The following is a 24,334-nucleotide window of genomic DNA, read 5'->3' on the forward strand; positions in this document are numbered from 1 at the left end:
TAAGGATCATTTGAAAGGAAAGTAATATGTAATTTTTAAATTAATTCTATATTTTTTTAATATTCAGAGGAGAAACTAGCCTCTTAAAAAATAAAAAGCATTACCTATCAGAAACCAAACAATAACAACAAAAAATGGGAAATATAAAACTTCAGTAAAGCATGGCTTTCACCCCTGAATGCTACTTAATAAATGCTGCCTAAGATCTTAGTTATCAATTATCTTTGCTTCAGTCTCCATTGGTTCATTCCTTTATTCAATAAACATCTATTAAAAGATAAGAGTGGAAATTTGGTAAGAGCTTAAGTTCAAGCTTGTAGTTTGCATCTCACTTCCCACCCTCTCACTTAAGGCGAGACTCAAGGTGTCATAATTCCAACACATGAAGTATTTCTCAAAAAGAGTGGGTCAGGGGCAGGAGGGAGAGAGGAGCTAGTCACTTGACCTAAGATCTTAGAGTAAGGATGTCAGTAACAGAAAAAAACAGACCAGGAAGGGAAGATGGCAGAATGCTAGAAATAACTAACCCACTTCATAAATACTTGCAAAATGTATGAATTAACTCTGAACTTGAAGCTTCCACACACATAACCTCAGGGGGGGAAAAAGTCATGAGAATGGTACCAAGGAAAATACGACATTTTTCACTATCATCGGCAAGAACTGACTTCTCAGCCACTAGAACTGTCCAAAGAATAGAGAAGATCCTGGATGAAAAATGTGAGAGAGGACTCCACTTAGAAAACCCAAGTCAGCCCACCAAAGATCCTATCCTCTTCAAAGATAAATCTGCACATTTCAACTTTTCATTCATGCAACATTTTTAAAAATAATTTTATTATGTACCAATCACTATATTCACCAGAGGGGATACAAATATTCACAACAGACATAACTTTTGCCCTCATGATGCTTACAGTAGAGTAATGGAAAAATATAAATTCATCAGTTAGCCAAAAACAAATATAAGATTACATTCTATTGTTGTTAATTGAACACATATTTAGTGAAGATACAATCAGCAGTTTGATGGATCAAACATAGAAAGTGGACTGAGTTAAATAGAGAAAACTTTTCATTTATTTAAAAGGATTAGTTAAATGTCTACTATATGTCAGGCACATCAATGGATCTGGTGGAAAGAGAAAAAGAGTATGTGTAAAACATAGTCCCTAGTCCTTCAAGAAGCATATGGCTTAACGGGGGAAACAAGTATGTAATCAAATAGATACCAACACACACATATACAATATGATGTAGCAGTAGAAATACATAATAATCATTTGTACATATATCTATTATATGCACATATAATCAGAACACAGAGAAGGAAATGATTATTACTTTAAGATACTATTATTTTGACATGTTTAAATTCACTATGAGAGAAAGCTGATACTAGCTCCGACCCTGCCAAACCTTCTGGGCTGCGTGCATTTCTTATTCTTACCTTCGTCCCTCACTGTAACCTCAGTCCTTCCCACTAATCCAGTTTTGACAAAAGTATATAATCTCACCTCAAACCAGATAATTCTCCATCTGAGACCAAACCCTAATCCTTAGCCCTGCCAAAAAATTAATCCGATTTAACCTCCACTAATTTGGCCATCCCTTTTACATCAGTCCCACCAGTACCCAGTGCTACCACTTCTGTATACTAAACCAAAGTCCTATAAACCTGTCCTCTCCTGCTGTAGTTAGCTTTTGGAAATGTACGTTGAGTCCATTCATTACACAAATACTCATGGAGTACCTACAATCAATTGAGCTTGGAAAGTAGTACAAAGGTGAGCAAAATAAAACTCCTATCCTCAATAATTTTCCATTCTAGTGAAACAGACTCTCAAAAAGGGTTAATTTCAGTAGCGCGTTAAAAGCATATAACATTGATAAGATACAAGGACAGAAAGGAGTACCTAACTCAAATTAGGAGAGATGAGGAGACAGGAAGACCTTCATCAATGGGGTGACCATGAGTCCCATATTGTCCTGAGCAGTGCTGGTTTACACTTGTCTTGACATAGCTTTTTAATAGTGTCTCATTTCACTTTAAAACGTTTCCTGCCTCAGATGAAAATCAATATTCATAAAGTGGTTATACCTTAATGTTATAAAGAAAAATGGGGTGAAACCAAGTGAAGTCAGAGAAGGATTCCAAAGATGTGTAAATGTGTACCATGTGTAAATCATGGAGGTAGGGAAGTGTGAAACGAGTAGTTGCAAGAAAATCAATGTGACTAGAATGTGGCATTCAAAGATTGGCAGCGTGTGAAGCCAGCAGGTAAAAAGGAACTACCTAAAAGGGAACTGAGCCTGATCCTTCAAGTAATGGGGAGGCTTGAAGGGTTTCAAACAGACAAATGATGAGGTGAGATGCGACACCATTTGCACTTCGAAAACTCAGTCTGTTGGACAAACAGAGGAGGATTGAAGTGGTGATTTTGAAGCAACGTGATGCAGAATAACCATTAACATATAGGTTTTGGAATCAGATCAATCCAGGTTTAAATTACCCTCTGATTTAAATCCTGATATTGCCACTTAGTAGCTTTGTTAACAAGCACAGACTCCAGCGTCAGACAGTCGGGTCTGAAATTTAGTTCAGATACTTAGCAACTCTATGACCTTTAGGAAGCTACTTAACCTTACTGTGCCTCAGTTTCATTACCTACATAATAAGGAAAATAATGCTTCTTACCTCACAGTATTTTAATTAAGGTTAAATATGTTAATACAGATACTTTCCTTAGAACAGCGCCTGAAACAGGGTAACCAACTTCTGTTCACATATATTTTGCTCAAGACTTATTCACAATGAAATACGTATTTGTTGAAAAATTTTATGACTATTGTAAGTTAAAAGTTTGATGACATAATATTTATAGAGGATCTAAGACATAGCTTAGTAGCAAAAAGAAAAGAAAAATTAGTTACTGTTCCAATGCCCAAGAGGAGCTCTGCTCTACCTACAACAAAAGGATGGATGGCAAAGATACTCTTTTAGATGTCAGAAGCATTTTTCCATTTTGTTAGCATGATCCCCTCAAAGAAAAACGTCTTGAAGAATTACAAGAAGAGATCTTCACTGAAATGATGTCTTCAGAATTACATAGAGCAAATTATCTCCAGCCTGTTAGTTAATAGCAACAACAAGATGTTAGAATGTACTTACCACATATGTGTCATGAGTGGCACATTATGACTTTTCCAAATTTGTTTCAAATTTTGCAAATTTTTAAGTACTGGGTTATTTTTGATCTCAGAGCAATTAAATTACAGAAATATACATCCTTATATTTAAAGTAGCTGCTTGAGAAATTATAAATTTAAGTGCAAATGCACATATACATTGGATACTGTTGGTGCCCCACACCACACGCTGCAGGACCAGCTCTACCTTCAGCTATAGCTGTGATGGACAGTTCTTGCACATACTGCAGGCTCCCCTCCTCAAGCTCCCAAAGTGTCCTACTCTAAAGGCACAGTCCATAAGTGCGGTAAACATACATCTCCAGGAGCAACCTTCAGTCAGTGAAAGATGGGTGTCAGTAGGTGGATGTCCCAGCCTCATATTCATTGGAGGGACTGTTCTGAGATTCATTCTACATAGTTCCCCAAAGGGTCCCCAGTAAGACTGAGCCCAGTTGCCTAGAGTTATAACCAGTTCAAGAACCCACTTTTGATTGGGTTTCCCTCCATCCCTGTCTCACTCCCCCCACTGTTTCACTCCAGCATTCTGAGATCACCACCCAAATAAATACTCTGTGCCTAAATCAAAATCTAAGAATCTTCTTTTGGGAGAACTCAATCTATGACAAGGATCCTATTACTTTAAATGTTCAATCTGATCATCTTTGTAATTCTTGATAAGTTGAGGGGATAATCACATCAGTTGGTCTCCATGTTAATAATTCTAAACTGTTTTCAATGTTATGGCTTCCTTCTGTTATCCCCTGAATCATACTGCTAATATGAAGATAATTGCCTGTATCTTACTATTTCTATCACCATACCTGACTCATCATTATTAGAAAGAGAAGAATCTTTTGTAACATCTATTTAAATGTTCTATTGTAGAAAAGGGGTTACTATTAATGACACTGGAATAATTTTCAAATTTCAAAGGAAATGTATCTCAACAACAAAAAAATATTTCATGTTGGAAATATGAACTCTTCACTTTGCACGGCCCTTACTCCATATCCATACAGTTCACACAATATTTTGCTCAAGATTTATTCAGCAAAATAGATATTTCTTGAAAAATATTGTTCACTTTCTTTCCCTGCCAGATTGTCTGTTGACATGCCAGTGAATTGTTTATAAAATGAATGCTGTGTCTTCCTTTCAGCTGACAGGTCTCTGTGGTTTGCTGTTTATTAGTTTTGTTTGTTGTGATCTAAAATGCACGAGCTATTTTTCCCCAGTGTTGTTGTCATTTTTTTTCCTTAGTGAACTAGAAGAAGATAAACAGAATGTTCTTATTTACAAGTAACTACTATGTCCTTCAAACCCACTTTGAATTTCCATTAATCCCTCCCTCCATGCCTCAAATCTTAAAAATATAAAAGAATCTAGTGCACAACTTGAGAAGTTTTTATAAGCTCTTTGTGTTGGAGTTGTAAAATATAGAAATTTATTTCTAGGGTCAGAAAAGTCATGTCATTGAAATCTCTTGAAACTGTTGGCATTGAAATGAGAGCAAGACTAATGATATATTCAAAGCAATTATTTTTGGAAAAAGGCAAATTTTTGTCATTCATCTCTCCATCCATCCATCTAACCATTCATCAAACTTGTAATAAATATCTAATAGGCCGGGCTTTGTGCTCAACGCTAGAAATAGCAGAAATGAATATCTCAGTCCCTGACTTGAATAAGCTCAATCTAGTTGAATAAACAAACATGTAAAAGATGATTGAATTTTAATGTGACAGGTGCTATAATAGAGGTATTTTCTAGAAGCTGAGGGCATGTGGGAGCATAGAGAAGAATCGAATTCTCTCAGGGAAGCCTCATTGAAGATGTTATGCTTGAGATGAGTCTTGAAGGCTGAGGTAGGCATACAAGAGTAGGTGGGCATTTCAGGTACATGCAAAGAACAATGTATAACATACAGTTTTTATTTTTATTTTGTGTTGTTTTGTTCACATTTTGTTGGAGAATACAAATCTTTGTCCTAGTACAAAAAAAGAGTAGGAAAGAATCCATGCTGGCACAGAAGGCAGAGGTCTGCCTTAAAGGAATTTGGATTTCACATCATAAGTAATTGGAGTCCTTAAATAAATTTGAGCACTTTAGCAATATTTGTGTTTAAAGACCTGTGTTAGAAAAAAAATAATCTGAAGTCACTGTGGAGAATGAATGATAGGAAGTAGCGTTGGAAGGGGGAGGAGATGTGAGAATAGTTTGGCTTCTGATCATCTTCCCATTATCATTGGCATAAATGTCACCATGTGAGAGGGCTTCCTTGACTACTATCTGAAGTAAGTCCCTGGCACAGTGACTAGCTCATAATAGATTCTCTGTAATGATTTTAAGAATATATAAATAGGTAAAAAGAAACACAATAAAGGATGCAAAAAGTAATAAAGACTTGAAAAGTGGAGGTCAGAATGGAATGGAATAAGAAGACATTTAAAAAATATCTTCAATACAAAATAATATGGTTTGGTCATAAATCTGAAGAAAGTAAGTTGTGATCATTTTTGAATTTTTTTTAAAAAAGTAAAAGTTGAAGTCAAAAAAAAAAAGAAAATTGAGACATTGACAAGACCCTGAATTTACTAGTTGAGAAACTGGTTTGATGATATTGCTAATAACCTGTCAGAAGTAGCAGATTCAGAGATTGTTGTTGGATGCAGTGGACATGTTGTACGGAGTAAACGGGGAACGTTTTTGAATAGAGAATGCTATAAATAAGCCTTCTCTTGGTTTGTAACCTGGTGAGTTTTAGATACCTCCCAGGACATTCAGGCAGACATCTCCAGTAAAATAGCTGTAAAAAAGCTGGGAATAGACAGGTAGGTAGGCAGGTAGATAGAAAGATAGACGATAGATGATAGGAGACAGAGAATTACAGTTTAGAAAATAGACTGGGCAGGATTCACAGGCGTGATAAATGTTAGTGTTTTGTGATGGTAGCTGAATGATTGTTGTGGATAAGTTTTCCTCAAAAAAAGGATATAGAGTAAGAAGATAATCAAAGGTATGAGAAGATCTAGCAATACAGACAATAAAAAAGTGGGAAAAGAAGCAAAATTGAGAGTTCAAAAAGAAGTTCTAAACAAAATGTTGTCAAATGTGACAAATGCTAAAGAGATCGTGTAAGGTATGAATAATGGAAGATTTCCAGTTCGTAAATTCATATATTTTCTGTAGCAATAGATAAATTATGTAACAATATTCATGCTTTCCAGATGAAAACTAAAAATTCTAAAATTCAGTAGCATGAAAGACAAAATGTTTTCAGTGCTACCATAGACCTGGTAATATGTTGTAGTAAGTCACAGCTCCCATAAGCTAAGATAATAACCTAGCATGTTTTGAATAGCAAAAATGAAATTCCAAGGGTGAACTGGCCACTGTTTGTATACTTACACATCCTTTTTTTCCTAATGTATTCCTAAACAGAACACATCTAGTTTGTATTTCTGATCTTTTTATTTAGTGTACAAAGTCTCAGAATTATTCCCAAGCACATAGTGATAAATGACTTAGAACTTCAAAGTGAAGCAATATTCTTCTACTCTCAAAGCTAATAATCATCCAGCATCCCATTAACTAGAATTAATTTTTGTCTGACCAAGGGAGCAGAGATATAGTGAATAACATGGCCCTTTGCCTAGGATATACGTATTTATTATTACATATAAAAATATAATACTTATTAGACTATATTTATATATATTAGAATTATTTTATTATATATACTAAAATAATTATGTAAGTTGTAAGCTACTTTCATATTTCAGATATATATTATATTCAACAGTGTTTCCTTTAAAAAATTATATAAATAAGAAATATATTTGTTTACCCATCGAAAAGAAACACAGAACCTAATTGAAATAATTTCTGTTAATGAAATATTTTACTATACATAAGCATTATAAAATTGGAACTATTTCCTCAAAGGAAGATCTTATACCATTATAAAAATAATACATAAGTATTACACACAACAACTATTTTTAATTATCTTTAGAGAAAAACAATTTTTTACCATTATATCTTTGTGTTCTCATTGCTTATGACATCATAGGTTTCAATCAATATTTGATAATGATAATGATCATACCAATGGTATAAACCAAATAACCCATATTACTTTGATCACACAGTTATTTCTCTGTCATTATCTTGCTATTATAGTAATTACTATTCATTGAGCACTTAACACGGGATAGACTCTGTTCTAAATGTCAATCCTGTGTTATCTCAACTAATAGTTTCAACCATTGTACTCTTGAGGTAACTGTGGTTAAATATTCAGTTAAATGGGGTACAGCTAGCAAGTGGTACAGCTGGTTTTAAACTGAAGTCTTTTTAAATTTGTGGTCTTAATCACTATGCTAAAATGAGCTAATTCAGAATATACTTAACCAATCCATCTATTTGTTAAAAAAAGTCATACTTTCACATCCAATCTAAGATGGAAGGCTGGAAACATGTATTTGCCTTTTATCTACCCCTACAACTACTCTTGGAAGATTTTGAAATACAAAATAAATAATTTCCTACCAAAGAAAAGAATGAGAGGTGCATCAGAGAATACAAGAGATTAGAACAAACTTTTCAAAGATGAAGGTATATGTGAGCAGATTGACAGATGAAACAGAGGGGAAAAAACTACAGGCCAGAATATACCATAAAAATACTGCTGAGTAGTTGTGAAAATATTCACTTGAAAGCAACCTGGGGAGGATTTGGGCTCAAAGTCAACTGATGCAACAAAGAACCAAAGTGAGAAATAACATTGAAAACAGGAAAATTCATTAAAAATATTATATAAAATAAATTTACCAGTCAGCAACCTAATTTCTCTTCCAGAGCCTCTGCATAGACAGCCAGGCTTTCCCCCAGGCATGACACTTGATAACATACTCCAAAAAAAATTGAAATCATCTGTTTAGAGAAAGTCGAAGTATGACTCTGAAGTAAGTACCCTCCAAAAATTCTTATTCTTACACTTTGGCCCACAGTTGATCAGATAGCTCTCTACCTGTGCTCCTCAAGGTCTATCAGTAAAATGCCCCATCTAGTCCCATACCTTGCCCCAAGGTGAAATTCTCAACCACCTAAAGAAACAGACCTATTTAAAAAGAGTCAAAGGAAACCCACTACACTCTCTCAATAACACTGTCTTCAATATGAACATAACGAAGAATCACTATATATAATTCCAGAAACATAAAAGCTAAAATTCAAAATAAACATAGTAAAAGTGACCACCAGAGAAAACAGGTAATTCAGAACACAGAAACCAACTTTTAAAAATCTTTAATTATGTAATAGTGAGTTCAAGAATATATTACACCATAAAACAATATCAGAATACCATTGCTTAAAAAATAAACAAGAAAAACCTCTTAGAAAAAAAATTAAATTTCTCCAAAAGAGAAGGAAATTGAAAAGAAAACAAAATCTCCTAAAATATAGAAGAAAAAGACAAAAAGATGGGAAATATGAAAGAAAACATAAACAATACCGAAGAGCATTCTACGAAATCCAACATGCGACAGTGGAAGGGAACAGAGAAAAATGAAGGGAGAGTGGACATGGTAGCCCCAGAATCCCAAATTTGACCCCGAAAATGGTAAATATGACAAGATATAATGAGATGTCACACCTGTGACTATGTTACGTTCCATGGCAAAAGGGATTTTACAGACGTAAGTAAGGTTGTCAATCAGGAGAGTTTAAGTTAATCTGGGTGGGCTTAATCTAACCATATGAGCCTTCTAAAAGCATAGGATTTTCTCTGGCTGGTAGCAGAAGAAAAAGTCGAGATTTGAAGCATAAAGGGAATTCAACATGTCATTGCTGGCTTTTAAGATGGAGTGGGGCCATGTGCCAAGGAATACAGGCAACTTTTAGGAGCTGAGAGTGGTGCCCGGATGAGAGTCAGCACGGTAACAGGAGACTCAGTTCTACAGTCACACGACAATGAATTCTGCCGTCAACCAGAATGAGCAAGGAAACAGATTCTCCCCTCCAGCCTAAAAGGAACATAGCCCTACTAACGCCTTGATTTCAGCTTTGTGAGACCCTAATCCAAGAACCCAGCTGAACCCACCTGAACTTCTGACGTAAAGAACTGAGAAATTGTAAATAGCCATTAGTCTGTCGTAATTTGTTACATAGCAACAGAAAACTAATGAGGAGGGAATGATGATAATGATGAGTGCTGATGAGGACTATGAAAGGGAATTCCACAGATTTGAACCGGCCATAGTTTTTAGATTGAAATGGCCTTTCTGGTGTTCAACAAAAAAGAACCACAACTGGATAAAATAGTGCAAAACTTCAGAATGCCAATTACAAAGAGAAGATACTAAAGTCTTCCAGTGGGAGAAGTAAAAGCTACTTAACAGAAATATTAAAAATGAACTGGTGGGCCGGCCGGGTGGCGCAGGCGGTTAAGTGCGCGCGCTCCGCTGCGGCGGCCCGGGGTTCGCTGGTTCGGATCCCGGGCGCGCACCGACGCACTGCTTGGCAAGCCATGCTGTGGCGGCGTCCCATATAAAGTGGAGGAAGATGGGCACAGATGTTAGCCCAGGGCCGTCTTCCTCAGCAAAAAAAGAGGAGGATTGGCGGATGTTAGCACAGGGCTGATCTCCTCACAAAAAAAAAAAAAAAAAAAAAAAAAAAAAAAAAAAAATGAACTGGTATCAGAGGCAGTCGATCCATGCCTCTGGTTTTTAATCTAGACATTCTAATTTGAATCCTGACATGGCCACTTACTAGCTCTGTGATCTTGAGAATGTTACTTGTCAGTCCCCAAGTTTGCTACCTGTAGAATGGGTATAATAATATTATCTCACAGGGCTGTTGTAAGGATTCAATGAATATATCCGTGTAGATATGCTATATAGCTATAGATAGACATAGGCACAGATAGAGCTAGGGTGCTAAGAATAGTTTCTGCACAAATAAAACACTTTTTCCGTCTTTCCTGGATCATTTCCGTTGACTTACAAACATGTAAGCTCTCTAGTCCCAATGAAACAAATGAAAACAAAAACCTTTCTTGACTGCACATCTCTGTCCAACTATAGACCCATTTTCCAATCCCCTTTAGAGCAAAACTCCACAGAATTGACAATTTTTGTTGTCTCTGACTCCTTTATGCCCGTTCTGTCTCAACCGGTCTAATTTTTGCCCCAATCTCAAATTTATACTCTCAAAATAATGTCTGAAAAATGACAGGTAAAATGAAAACGACTCTTTATAGTAAACAATCAATAGATATTTTATTAAGTTGGTAAAGCAGAAAATAGAGGCATGATCACATTATCTAGTTAAGAAGATCATAAACAGAACAACAATTTTAAAAGACTTCCTCTGGGCCGTGGGTCAGGGGGTAGGAGAGAAGAGGGTAGTGATTTTTACTTTGCATCACAAGCCCTTCTGATCTGCTTGATTGGTTACTACGTATATATATGATTTGAGAAAATAATTTAAATTTATAACAGCATAAGTCACTCATTTTCTGCTATTTATTAGCTACAGAACTTTCCACACGGGAACCTATGAGCTATCTTTTAAAAAACAATCATTGGTCTTTTTCATTTCTAAAAGTATAGACTTCTGTTATAGTTGAATACTTTTATTCAGGAAAACACTATTTCTGAATATTTGGGGATCTGATTTTTGCCATAGAGGCCCTACACAAAATGACAACCACGGCATTCTAAATGTAAGCAATTCTCAGTGACATAATCAGTACATTTCACTATCCTAATAATACAAAAACACATGATAACTTTGTAATAACAATAACAACCAATATTAGCCAATGAATGTCATATGGTAGGACCTGGATCAGAAAATGGCCTGAATGAGATATTGCACAGGCTCTCTGCTGGGGGTGGAGAGCAAGTGAGGGCCCACACCCCCAGATACATCAGCTGAAGCACAAGGAAGGATCGCTTAACTCACACACATGACCTAGGAACAGAGACAGTCCCTTTAGCCTGAATCAAATGCACGCTTGTGTGCTCACACACACACACACACACCCCTCCTATAGACTTCTGACCTGGGAAGATCTCATGTCTTTTCAAGATGAATCATAATCAAAAGGGATCCAGCATAGGACCTATGTCAAAAACCACTAGTACATAGAAGGAAAGGAACAGAAATAAAAAAGCAAATGACAAAAGTTTTGCTATAGAGCAGGTGAAAATGGAGACAAAGGATTTTCCCAATCACTCAAAAAAAATAAATTTGTAAGTGTCTTTATTTAAAAAGAGCTCTAAGCAGAAGGGGCCCAGCAAGGAATATGATGACAAAAAAAATAGACGAAATATGAGCTGGAGGAAAGAGTGAGCCTGGACACTACAGTTAAAATTGAGCATGTATAGAATTTTTTTTTCTACCCTCATCCTGGACATTGAGGACTCTACGGAGCAAGGCTCCTGCCCCATGGAAGAGTCCACAAAATGGCTTTCACTCCCTCATTTTCCTTGCTGTAAAATATATAAGAAATAAAATCAGAGTTCTCCTTTTGTAATCATATCCCAGAAGGGTTGAGCCAGCAATTTATGCAAACCTGTGTTTTTCTTGTCTGCAAAACTGCGCATGAGAACATTTCACCGTGTCTAGACAGCATTAGATGATATGACGATCAGCACCGGGTTATTTTAACCTTGACTCCAATTTGGGAGACAGGAATCCATGGGGAGGGAGATAAGTTTCCAATGCTCTTTCCAACGAATTATGTTACTTTTGAGTTGTGTGTGCTCTGAGAGCAAGCGGGACGATAAACAAATAAAAATGAAAATAAAAATAATTTTAAAAAAAGAAATAACTCACGATGTGACATAACTTTCACCTACTGGTTTTCTCTTGTCTGTCTGCTGGAGTGCTCACTTTGAGAAGGGGGGAGCCCCAAGTTGTCGTCCACACCAAGAGAAAAAGCAGAAGACCCTGCTTCTAGATTTTGTGGTCTAGAAAGAGAGAAGGAAATAAGCATTCATCCATTACTTTCACCCCGCTGCCTCAGCCTCCTCACTCGGACAGTGCTCAAGTGGATCCGTAATATTTTGAGATTTAAGTTTCTGGCGTACAGAATTTCTGAATCCTAAGGGAAATTGAAAATGGACGGCAGCAATTTCCTTCTGCTTTTTGCGCGGAAAAGGTGCTAAAACCAAAACATGAATATTGAAAAGGAAAGAACTCTTAAATGTAGACACATTAACCTAAATATGTAAAGGAAAAGACTCCTAAGTAAAACACTAGTTTTAAGCAACTTTAAAGGTAGAAATTATCTTCTCTCCATAGCAGTGTTTCTATATCCTCCCAAAATTCTAGAAAATATTCACATGGAAATGTGACTCGTCAATGGCTGATGTAATAGCGGTGGCCCTAACCCGGAATTCCACTACACTCATAATGCCCCATCATCATCTGTCCCTGTGCTGCTCCGGTCAGCAACAAATAGGAAAAAAGACATATAAAATTAAGTGCAAAGTATAGAAAATTGTTTAGATATTTAGTAATAGCAAAAACAACAAGATGTACATCAAGATACATGAATTCCACTGGAGATAAGCACATACTGACGCCAATAAAAACATTAGGCTTTTGGGGTCCGCCTGGTGGCACAAGCTGTTAAGTGCGCGCGCTCTGCTGCGGCGGCCTGGGGTTCGCAGGTTCGGATCCCCGGCGTGCACCGACGTATTGCTCGTTAAGCCATGCTGTGGCGGAGTCCCATATAAAGTGGAGGAAGATGGCCACGGTTGTTAGCTCAGGACCCATCTTCCTCAAGAAAAAAGGGGAGGATTGGCATCAGATGTTAGCTCAGGGTTAGTCCTCCTCACAAAAAAAAATAAAATAAAATACTAGGCTTTTTTTCTTTTATGTTCTTTCTTATTTGTGTTAAACAGTGAAATAATAATTATGGTACATTTTAATGAAGATGAGAAATAAATAAAAATATTTTCAAAATATAATACAGATAGTGATATCTTAAGGAAGTTTAAATTTTAAAGGATCAAGATGGATATGATAGATATTTGTCCAATGTCCAAATCATTATGTTACTTTTTCCAAATGAATACCCATTTTTTGGTCATCTCTACATAAGGAATAAAAATTAACTAAACGAGTAATCAGAGATATCATGGTATAGCGCAAAGAGCATGGCCTTTGGAGTGAGACAGTGTAAGTTTCCGCCCCTTACTTAGCCATGTAAACTTAGGCAAGGTATTTAACTCCTCTGAACCATAATTTCCTAGTATGTACCAGAGATTATGATCCCATTTTTTTAGGATCAAAGGAAAGATTCAGATTAGGAAAAAAGCTCCTAGCACAGAGCCTAGCACACAGTGAGTGACGGCTGCCTAGCTATTTATAAATGTGTATGTGTGCATATATGTAACAAGCAATAAAAAGATTCTCTCTACCTTCCTTTCTCTTTCTCCTCCTCACTTCATCTCTTCCTCACTTCCTTTTTTTCTGCAACAAGTGAAACTATCTGACGCATAAAGAGAAAGTATCGTGGGAAAGTACCTCCTTTTTCTCTTAAACTATACACGAGCTGTGGTTTGAAAAGCAACAGCCTCCCCAACTCTCTTTTTATCCTCTAGGAATGTAAACATATTTTTTGTTGCTAACATCTGGTCTTTCTCAATGTCTCACTAAGTCCTGTTGTGGAAAAAATAGGAGAAATTGAGCTTTGGCTCAGATGGGGTTAAGAAAGGGAAGTTAAAAGGATACCAGGATTCAAACCCCTGGAGTGTCACTCCCAAAACAGTTTCCAGAGTATAATCTTTGGAAAATTTCGCGGTGAAAGATTCTGGAGGAAGACTTTTTTAAGAGACACATTCAAATGCCTCGGACCCATAGGGGTGCCAGGGAACTGACGCAGCTGGTCATTTCATGAACCATTTAAGTGAGAACACTTGGTAGCTACATACAGATATTTCTGCCAACTCAATTCACCAACAGAAATATTTTCCTGACTTTATGCAGAAGCCTCTTCTGCCCATTAACCATAGGACGGATATGAGACTTCCCCTTCTATATCATTCAGCTGCTCAGTGCGACATCTCCCAGCAACACTCGAGACTTTTTAACACCAACAGAGATCACAAGACTGCCAACTGAATTCAGAGGAGAAACTCCTGAATCTGTATTTTGGGATAGGATTGGGGACACTAGGCTACTCTAGAGTGGACAACCATTTTTAATATATATTTTATATAATAGCTAACATCTATTTAGCACCATGTGCCAGGCACTGAGCTAAGTACTTTACAGGTACTGATTTTTCACAGTAACTCCATGGGGTAGGCACTATAATCTTCTCCATTTAACAGATGGCAAAATAGAAGCCTAAGAAGTTCAGTAAACTGCAAGAAGCTCTCATGTATCAGTAAGCAATAGAGTCAAAATTCTACTCCAGGTGTGTCCAACCCCAACATCCATTCTGTTAACCATTAGAAATGGATTAAGAGAGACCATTACTCCAGAAAGCCAAGAGTGAAGAAAGGATTGAGGTGGCGAGGTAGAGAGGTGGGGTAGTGATGCTTCCTTATCCTGAACTCAAACCAGTTATATAGTTGCTCATTGGGAAGCTAAATCTTTTATATTAAATGTATATGGTACAGATGAATGTAACCCCATCTTGTTGAAAGAGTACGACTGGACATATACACCTTTGACAGTAACTGGTGTGAGTGTACTTACTTCCGAAATGCATCCTTCTTTTTATTTAGTTGTTTGGTAGGCAGCTCCTGCCTCAGCTTCTATATTATCCAAATCACAGATACACATCGATGGGTCTCCATGAGGTTTCCATGCAGTGCCTCTAAATAGATTTGAGATGAGAAGAAAACAATCCACCACCCCAACACACGCACACACTTCTCTACCTTGGGGAGGGAGAAGAACACTGAGCATACCAATTCTGAAGAAATCTTCAATCTCATACTGCTTAGCCTCTCTGACTGTAATCACTTTATTGCTTTGGATGGGTGAGGGAATAAGTTTCGAGCACCAGATTCAGGCCATCTCCCTTGTAAGTCATGTCTCAGTTGTCTTTCCTACTTTGTGTGTGTGGGAGTAAATAGGATCTGTCTTCTTGGAGATTTGGCCAAACCTGAGATCACAAGAGTTCTATGTGAACATCAGTTGCTCCCCAAAAAAGAAAAGAAAACTTGAACTCTTTTATTCAACAATAAATCCATCTTCTTATCTCTACCATTTCATAAACTTCACTTTTTCCTTGCTGGTTATACAACAGTAGATCTGTGATGGGAGTAATGACTTCCATTGTAAACCTATGCAAATGAATTCCAAGTGTGCTGTCAGATGATGAAAGGAAAAATGATGACAATTTTATTCTACTTGTTCTAGAGTAAACAGTGGTAAACTAATTACACGATACACCTCAACTAAATATCTATGAATGGAGGAAAAGTCTCTGATTACTGGTTTTGTCTTTATTTCTATTTGATAAATTACATTTAATTATGGTGTAATTAGACAACACCTTTAGCATTAAAAATATAAGCCATGTAATAAGGTATAATTTCTGAGAACAGCATAAATTCTAATGACTGTAAATAAAGAGACCACATGATAACTCCGTGAATTCATCAGAACAGTTCGGTTTATATATTTTTTAAAAAGATTGTTTTGCATAATATGGAACTTTATTCAAAGTGTCAATTCTAGAATTCTTTATGAAAAAGCAATTGAAGAAATCAGTCTTACATGCAAATGCATTTTATAATAGATAGAATCTACCCACTAAATGAAGCCTTGGAAATTAAAAAAATTACCCACCAAATTCTCCTCTAATTGAAGCAACTAGTAATTAAATCAAGTGCTTAACTAGTTAATTACAATTAAACAGTAAATTTCAAAGCCTCTCGAAGTTGACATTGAGCCAGGAATTGCCTATGTCTCTTCAGTCCCCTCACAACCCCCCACTGCTTTCCTGCATTTCACGTCCAAGTCAGCAGGGTGAGATATCTGGAAACCACTTCCAGCAAGGTCCATTAGTCCAAGGATATTTCTATAAATCTTTTTGATCAAAATACAAGAAAATGACACTGACTGCTATTCATAACTCACTTTCATATTCTGTTATGTAAATATGTGCAGACTTGGCTGTTGGCAGTAACAATGGTGACTCCAAATCTTGCTACCTTACCAGATTAGAGGCAAAGGGGCAGAGGAGAGAAGGGCACCTTGGTACCTTTCATCCAACTGCTCATCTATACTTTTCCTACCTCTTATCTATTTGGAAGTGAAGAAAACATTTACTCAATGCCATGTAACATTTGGGGACCAAAGACAAAACTTCCAGAATACATCAGAAATTATATCTTCTTTTGCAAGTCTTGGCATGAAAGTTCTAACATTGCTCTCTTTGATCACTTTATAGTTATAAATTTCCTGTTGAATGCTAGCTCTAAAAAGCCTCTATACTATACTCTCTCCTTTCAATTTATTATTCTACAGTGATCAGAAAGTCTCTACTGAAAATGATATTTAAAATTCATGCCACTGCCATCTGGAATGCATGCCTCATTAACTGAAGATTCTGGATCATGGTCTCAATCTCCATTCCAACTCTTATGTTTGTCTTAGATGATTCCAAGGCAATGTCGCTGACCCAAATTACACAGCAGTCTTGCATCACCACCTTGCTGTCTCCAAGATCTCCACTTTACCTCATCTGTTGACTCCTCTGGGCGCCCTCTGGACACTGTCATCTACAAAACTTTCCCAGCTTTGCAATACTAAATTCAAATATCATCCTCCCTGAACACATCTGCCTATCCTTCTGTCTCGTTTCCTGAACCATTTCTGCTACATCTGTTCTCCTAACACACTGGGACTATTAATCCACCAACCCCTCTCTTTCTTCCTGTATATCAGTTCCCTGTTTCATAATATTGTTCCTGAATAAAGAAGGTAATGTGATATGGCAATAGTTCCTATTCAGACAAGACACTGAGGTAAGCATCTCCAGCTGTTGAGAGAAGTAACCAAGGAGAGAGAGAGAATGAGAAGAATAAAGACAAAAGGTGGATTTAACTGTCCTTTTCCCCCAACCAATTGGTATTGAACTCCTCTATCAACAAGCCATCTGAGAAAGATGAAGGCAAGACTCCTTGAGATGAAGAGAAACATTCACAAAAAGAATTCTGAACTTTGAATTCATGGGATATGTGTTCCCAAAGAGACTATTTTAAAGTACAAGATTCAGTTATCTTTAATCAGCAAATTTATTTTACTATCCTTAGTGGAAATGGGAGGTCCAGCTCAAGATGAGTTCAGGACTGAAAAATTCAGATACACTTTTTCACTTTGAAGTCATTGTGTGTAATTCCAGCCTACCAATTACAGTCTGTTGTCATTAGTTTAGTCATTCTTTTACTAATACTCTGACACAATTTCCCTGTTGTCCTTTAGTTACACCTCTCCCAACACCCGAATCCAGGACGCAGCCAACCATCTGTCTCTCCCGTGCAAGCTGTGGGGGCTGATGGGAAAGTTCACACATCTGAGATTAAAACCATTGCAAACTGATTGGGATTTCAGTCCTGCCCAGGAATCCTGCTAGGCTTCTCTTGTCGACGCTCTCTCACCTCCTGTCATTTCTCTCTCTCCCAAGAGGTTATCTCACTGCCTACATTTATCTATATATTTCACAGAGACTATAGAAGCCTTCAGAAGATAACCCAACTTTGCACCACCATACCCATAAGCCTACCTGAAATTGCTCTCTTCTTTTCCACTTTCTCTCCCATTACAATAGATGAGGTATCGTGGGAGGAGGTCATCAAGCGGATGTGAACAACTGGTTGACCTATCAGCTGGACCAGCAATCGGAGGCTCCTTACCCCCTCCTCTGCCCTTGGGATGTGTGTTCTGCCCACCGTTCCCACACTAGGAGTCATTTCAAGGACACAGCCTTGAGAGAGTAATATGTTGCTGAGACCATCTGGACAGCATACACGACTGAACCCTGTTAAGGCTTCTATATAAACTTTTAAGATTCTGGTGGGCAGTTGCAGGTATCTACTTGTCTTGGGGCCTCCCAAGACAAGCCTCATATGTAAGATTCCTTGCTTATTAAAACTGCCACCTACCAATCTGGAGTAGTCTGCCTCTTTCTTCAGGCTCTCCCTGCCCTCTGCATATGGGGGCCAGTTTTGAGTTTCATCTGGGGATCTCCTGAGGTTGTGAACCAACAGGTATCTCCATTCTCCAAGAAAAGAAATATTTCGATTTCAAAGAAAACTCCCGAATACTAACCTAGCTTCTCCTTCTCTTCGTAGGCAATCCTCTTTAAGGAGTTTTTTATTCTTAATAGTCTTCAGTGCTCTCCTTTCCTTTCTCTCCTATCTTCTCTAATCTGAAAATCTGTCCCATCACACAGTTGACAACCTCCCTGTGCTCTAGAACTTCAGGGACCAGGTATAAGGCAACTGAGAAAAGTATCAACTTCCGTTTTGTTCTCATACAGCTGCCATAACCATCCACGGGAAACCTTACAAGTTGAAGAGCACAGCACGAATGCCGAGTGTACACACATCTTGTACAATGACAGCTGCTTCTCTCCCCACACCTCCCCTCTCCATGCCTCCAACTTCTCCTCATTCCCCAACTCCTGCAAAATTTCCTTTGTGCTGATACAAGAACTTTCTTACTTGACTGTTGTCTTCATTGTGTTGTGGTTCTTCTCATCCACATATCCTTACCGTGATGGAAGAATACGTCTTCACACTTGGCAGAGTTCCAACATCAGACTTTGTGGGCCAAGCTATAATTTTGACTAGGTCTTTAACTATCCAAAAATGGGAATATTACCTGAAAAACATGTTAACTTGTGAATTTTACCTAGTCATAGATTAAATACAATTCGTTTAAGTCACACGTTTACAACGCTTACACATTGCACCACAGAGATCACCTCTCACTAGGGTCACCACCAACAAGCGTGTTCTAAATCCAGAAGGAACTTTTATTATTATTACTTGACTTGACTTTACAGAGGTATTTGACACAGTTCATTACGCGTTCTTATATACTCGTCATTTTACAAGCAAACAAAACACCTCAATTCTGTGACCATGTGACCACACCCTCCCCTGACATTCTCCTCTGTCCTAAGCCACTCTTTTCAGGCTCCTTTCTCAGCTCTTCCTCCTCAATTTGACTATTAATATTTGATTTGTACACGGCTCTAAAGTAAACCTCGTTTTCTTCTCACTCTGTGTTCTGTGCCCAGATTGTCTCACTCCGTCCACAGGCTTTAATTTTTATCTATGCATTGATTATTCCCAAATGTTTTATCTATAGCCCAAATTATTTTTCTGAGCTCAGATCCACACACAGACATCTAAAATTCACGATATGCAAAATCAAACTCATCATTCCCCCCTTCCCCCTCCAAAAACAGACTTCTCCATTATTCTTTATTTCAGTTATAGCACTAGCCTTTACCTAACTGTTAAGCCAGAAATCTGAGGTACTGTTTTATGAATACATGTGTGTATCTGAGAACATAAAATAGATTTCTTAACTTGAGTTGCATTCAGAAAAATGTTTGAAGGCCAAATTTAACATATAAAGTGCTTAGGAAAGTGTCTGACACACAGTAACTATTGTAAAATGTTAGTAATTATTTTAACTATTGTCATTAACCCCTCATTCTTCTTCACTGTCTCTTCACAGCCAATGCATCACCAAATCTTCTTGTTTTATTTCATAAACATACCTTTATCTCATCTACTTTCCTCCAAGCCTTCTGCACTGGCCTACTCTAAACTGCTATGTCTCTCACCCAGCCCACTATAACAGCCCCCTAACTGCTCTTCTGATGACCACTCTTGCCCCTCCTCAGATTCTTCCCCATCCGGCCTCCAGGTTGACCTGTTCGTGAAACCAATGTGATCCAGTCCACACCTCTCCCTCCTCCATTAGCATCTTTCAAAAAATTCATTATTAATATGGTCTATATAGCTTTGGTTTATATGCATATCGATTCACTCATCACTCTCCCACTCTGCCAATATATTCCAGCTATACCGTCCCTTCTCTCGGTTTCCTGATCTCACCAAATTCCTTTCCAATTCTGGGCTTCTGCACCTCTGTTTTCTCTGCCTAGAATACAACCATACACTGCCACCCATCCCCTACTTTTTGCCTAACTACGTTCTACTTATTTTCTTAGTCTAAGTTTATAGTTTAAAGTTTACATTCTCCAGGAAGCTTTACCTGATATCTTTCAATTAGTAAATTCCAAACCATACATCATGGCCCACAGTGTGTTATGGAATCAACTCAGTGTATCTACAACCAGTATTTTTCAAAAAGTGTTACGCTATGGTGTGAATTGGGAGGGGTGGGATGGATAGGATGGATACATAACGCATTACATGCAGTTAAGGTAAAGTACTATTTTAGAAATTTGTGTGTGTGTGTTGGTGATGAAAGAGAGTATATTTTTCTCACTGATTCACATTCAAAAATAAGTTTAAAAGCACAAGTTTGAAAACCACTCTTCTAAGTGATGTTCATCATTTATTTCTTTTTATAACACCAGCGTTTGCCTTTTAGTAAAATGAACACACTCAGGCTGTTATCTGTACATATCTGCAGCAGAAGTGTTTGTCTTACATAAAATTTAGGAAGTAAAGTATGCTAAGACTTAACCTCCATTAAATAATGTGTCAAAACATAACCTCCATTAAATAATAGATTATTTTCTAAAGTTGGGCCCTCATCACTGAGGGTTTCTTTTTTCAGCACCTATCATAAAGCCATAAAATGAGGAACATAAGGATGGATCTTTTGCTACAGGTGCTGCTACCCCTGCTAATTTCAGGTTCAGCAACCACATAAACCCGGGCCGGCAGGCAGACATGCCAGAGTTCCAATGCCTTCTCTGTTGGCTGCCAGTTTAAAACTTTTTGCAAGTTACATAACTCTTTGAAGTTTTTTGTTTCCTCATCTATTTTTTGGAGATGACACTCTGCCTTATTGAGTTATAAATGTTAAATGGGACAACATGCGCTTAGAATAGTGTCTTTCAAGTGTCAGGCCTTTAATAAATGTTGGTTCCATTCCTCTTCTCTATTTCTTTTCCTTCTCCAATCCCTAGATGTTGTTCCTTTTCTAAGTACAGTCAGCATCCTGAGACGACTGGCTTGGTCTCCTGACAATGGCTTTTCTAACATATAATATGTGATCCTATTTCACACTTATTTGCTAATGTAATTGTAATGTAATCAAATTAATTTCAATTACAATATAAGCCAAACTAATGACATCATGAAGTTTTTAATTTTTTTCATCTTATTCATATTCTCTTCTATTCTCCTATTTATAGCTGAGCAGGCCACCCGTTTGGACAATCTCTCTCAGTGATTCTACGATTCACATTCAAATATTCCAAGTCAGGTGTGGAAATGTGGAATCTCTTCTGTATAAATCGGACTGTTTGCTATACAATGTAGGTGTGCTGTCACTTTCTAGCAGATTATGCCCATGGGTTGAGGGAAAATAAAGTGTGTCTCAAAAGGAAGATCTTATTATGGCTCCACCAAAATGTGCTGTATGAAATAACTGAAATGGACATCATGATTTGATTGACCTAACAAAAGTTACTATTTTACTCATCCTCAGTTCAGGACTAAAGAATCTATCATCATTTCTTAGAGTGTCCATGAAATTCTATACAGATAACCTATTAAAGAAATAAGATGAGGAAAAAAAGATAGATATTTAACAACTCAATGGAAGTTGTAAGACAAGAAGCATTTCAAATACTAATAAAAGTCTCATTAAAATAACGATAACTGTAGTTAGTAATTTAAGGAAAGTGGGATTGAAAAAGCTTGATTCTCTTCTGTACACCTGGTTGCATTGATTTCACATGTCCCTCAACGTGGAAGACATACAGAAGAAATGAACAAAAGTGAATTAACCACAACTAATTCCCAAAATATCCCCAGAAATTCATATTAAAGCCTCAAGCATCAATACTAATTCTTTAAAGTTTGTTTCTTGCCTTTTAAATAAAACTCTTTTCATCCAGACATGCCTCTGTGTCTGGATGTCAAAAAGAAAAAGAAAATTGAACATAATAGTTTTAAGAGACATAACTTTGAAAGCAGCATCATCTTTTGAGCAATCTACTCCTCAATTTGTAACAACTCGGATTTTCTAAATGTGCTTATTTCATAAGATGTTGAAACATTTCTAAAGCCTGGTAACAATATTTATTCAAGTCTACATAGTCTTTATTTTAGAAAGTGTTAGGCAGTTTGCTCTTGAACAAGGTCACGCATTTTAAAAGCTGCTGTATAGAGAATAGGTAATAAGCATAACCACAATTTCTCTTTATGTTAGACATATTCATAAATAAAATAATGCTTCATAATTTAAAATATCTCCATTTTATTATTATTATTTGTTATATGTTATCACCAACAAATTCATGTGGGGTCCGGAATCCTCACTTTTTATAAGAAAAATATAAAGAGATATTCCTTGAGTGATTTTCCTAAGAGAGAAAACAAATCCTGGTCTCAATTTTTTAAGTCTGTAGTAACTAAGTAGGTGTCTGCTCTGTGAACTGAATACAGAATTCAGGTTTCTATAAACAAAAAGTTCTGTTAGAATTAGAAAAAAAAATTATGGTATTATTTCTAAGTTGACTTGCTAAATCGTTGTCATTATACACCTCCATCTGACTCATCTATTTTACGTACTTTATTTCAGTTTTCTCCTAAGTTCTGTTATCTAACTCCAGAAATCAGAAAGAGGCACCAGAATCATAATTCTAGATAGAAATTTGACAAAATTCTCTTTTGTAAAAATATTGAATTTGAATATATATATATATTCTATGTCTTTTATCTAATCCCAGGAACTGGAAAATCTCTTAATTTGTGAAAGACTGCATCCAGTTACACAAAACGAAAACATCGGTTTTGCTAAGTTTTGAATTAAATTTTCCCAGTGAAAAACTAAACTAATCAAGAGTGAATTTTTTAAATGATTTTTGCCACAATTCCTCATTTGGGGAATAAAAATCAGGTCTCTGAAATTTATACTTTAAAAACTATAATATGTCTGGGGCCAGCCCGGTGGCGCAAGCAGTTAAGTGCATGCACTCCGCTGTGGCGACCCGGGGTTCGCTGGTTTGGATCACGGCCACTCACCAACGCACAGCTTGGCAGGCCATGCTGTGGTGGCGTCCCATATAAAGTGGAGGAAGATGGGCATAGATGTTAGCCCAGGGCCAGTCTTCCTCAGCAGGAAAAAAAAGGGGAGGATTGGCAGATGTTAGCATAGGGCTGATCTGCCTCACACACACACACAAAAATATATATATATAATGTTTGAAAATTAATGATCAAACAATGTTTTTGTTTCCCAGATGGCTAACAGATAATTTTGGTTATTTTCTCTTGGGTCTGAACTGAACCATCTTTAACCACTATCAAAATTCTCACCTACTCCTTATACATCAATTATTAATATGGAAAGTAAAAAGGGGGAGAGAAAAACTAACATCATTGAAGTTTATAACTAGGAAGTTGTCATTATGCTGAACATTTTATATTTCTTATTATATTTATTATATATTACAGAAAATAAAAATTAATCAAGTAATATGTAATAATAGTAGTTTTAAGTCATTTGCAAAGAATTAGAGTTTCACCTTAGATTTCTAAAACATGATCTCTCTCTCAACATCACTTCCATCACCAGTGAAATATTTTGATGTTGTACTAGAATCATGTAACATAAGTCATTTTCACTTCTTGTCCTCAGTAGCATTGAAACATGTATATTTTAAATTAATTATATTTCAATTAATTTTGACTTGCAGCTTCTTTTCTATCATAATGAATTCAGAAAGTTAATTAACTTGATGACAAGATATAAAAACAGCATTAGGCAAAAGGCCCTTATCTAAAACCATAAAAGAAATAAAATGTCATCCGGCATTTCAATTCATTGTACCTTATCACTTAACTATCAAATGATATAGTTCTGACATTTAGAAGAAAGATGATGTGCATAATAAATGTCAGGGCTTTTTTCCCCTCCAAATACAACTTTATTTTCAAAA

At 36.8% G+C, this 24,334-nt stretch overlaps 1 long non-coding RNA gene across 2 annotated transcripts in view; it reads right to left on the bottom strand.

Annotated features, from left to right (window-relative positions):
• LOC131402401 (uncharacterized) overlaps positions 1-24,056 on the bottom strand; it is a 48,666-nt gene extending 24,610 nt beyond the window's left edge. The window contains exons 1-5 of one of the 2 annotated variants that reach the window (XR_009218635.1): positions 23,921-24,056; positions 18,780-19,056; positions 13,738-13,872; positions 12,040-12,173; positions 2,967-3,130 (exon numbers count right to left, since the gene is read on the bottom strand). This is a non-coding gene — a long non-coding RNA (uncharacterized LOC131402401). Of the gene's footprint in view, positions 1-2,966; positions 3,131-12,039; positions 12,174-13,737; positions 13,873-18,779; positions 21,647-23,920 lie in introns of those variants that run through there. The other variant, XR_009218634.1, reaches the window with a different exon arrangement.
• Between the last annotated feature and the right edge of the window lie 278 nt (positions 24,057-24,334).

Source organism: Diceros bicornis, unplaced genomic scaffold, assembly GCF_020826845.1.
Source record: "Diceros bicornis minor isolate mBicDic1 unplaced genomic scaffold, mDicBic1.mat.cur scaffold_100_ctg1, whole genome shotgun sequence".
Classification (NCBI taxonomy): Eukaryota; Metazoa; Chordata; class Mammalia; order Perissodactyla; family Rhinocerotidae; genus Diceros; species Diceros bicornis.